Below are 1,206 nucleotides of genomic sequence, written 5' to 3'. Positions count from 1 at the left end.
CATCAGATGGGTAATGTATTGACATTGTAACAAGGTTTAAGGGAGGCACATCTCACACATAAACATGAAAACCCAATCGTCGCATTTACGAACTACAAAAAAGATCTCCTATTTATTTAAAACATCTTATACATAATTAAAACAATTAAGAGTGTCCAAATCTGTTGTTTGTGATTTCAGCTGGCTCTCACTTAGAAGAAATTCATTAACATGTATGTTTGACAGTCAGATTTGGTTAGCTGTAACTTGCAGAAAATTCATCAAATGAAACTGTGAATGGAATAGCTTCTGCTAGGAGTCACTTTTGTTCCCTTTCTTTAATCAGGAAAGCTCAGCTTCAGTTTTTATTATTTTTTTTCTATTGACCCCAAATTTGAACTCTACATTGCAGGGCTAATATCACATATGCCTGCAGGACAAGCTGACTTTTTAAGGGTCTTAGGACTTCTGTTCTGCTGTCAGTTCAAGGTTTGGACCTACTGTCAGAGGTTTACCTTATTTCCTGGAAGCCCAGCAATAAACATTTTGTTTTGTGTAAGATCTCATTCTTTTATAGTAGGGAATCCCTTTAGACTATTTTGTCTGCCATGTCAGTTTTTTTTTTTTTTTCCTTTCTTCAACTCAGGAAGATTTTTTTCCCCACTTTTTCTTTGGTTATTACTTTTTTTTTTTGAGACAGAGTTTCGCTGTTGTTGCCCAGGCTGGAGTGTAATGGTGTGATCTCAGCTCACTGCAAGCTCCGACTCCTGGGTTCAAGCAATTCTCCTGCCTCAGCCTCCCAAGTAGCTGGGACTACAGGCATGCACCACCACGCCCAGGTAATTTTGTGTTTTTAGTAGAGACGGGGGTTTCTCCATGTTGGTCAGGCTGATCTTGAACTCCTAACCTCAGGTGATCCACCCACCTCAGACTCCAAAAGTGCTGGGATTATAGGCGTGAGCCACTGAGCCCAGCCTGGTTATTACTTCTTATGTTAAATGGTCAAACTTATCTTAAAGGTATTATGATCAGAATGGCATGTATTGGTTCAACAGCTGTCAAGTAGATCTGTAAATAGATTAGAGATTGTAGAAACATATTTAGGTATTTGTTAGGACTTAATATACGGCAAAGATGGCACCATAATCATTGATAAAGTATGGTTTATGTAATAAATAGTGTAACATAATTGGTCTTGTATATGAAAGTAAGAGGTTTCCTTCCTCA

General features: G+C 38.1%; 1 non-coding gene across 1 annotated transcript; it reads right to left on the bottom strand.

Annotated features, from left to right (window-relative positions):
• Positions 1-105, bottom strand: LOC123573815 (small nucleolar RNA U13). Its single transcript, XR_006698547.2, has one exon. It is a non-coding gene; the product is annotated as a small nucleolar RNA U13 (small nucleolar RNA).
• Positions 106-1,206: the final 1,101 nt, after the last annotated feature.

The sequence above is a fragment of the Macaca fascicularis genome, chromosome 5 (assembly GCF_037993035.2).
Source record: "Macaca fascicularis isolate 582-1 chromosome 5, T2T-MFA8v1.1".
Lineage (NCBI taxonomy): Eukaryota > Metazoa > Chordata > Mammalia > Primates > Cercopithecidae > Macaca > Macaca fascicularis.
The sequence above is the reverse complement of the archived record's forward strand: the minus strand, read 5'-3'. Positions and strand labels throughout refer to the sequence as shown.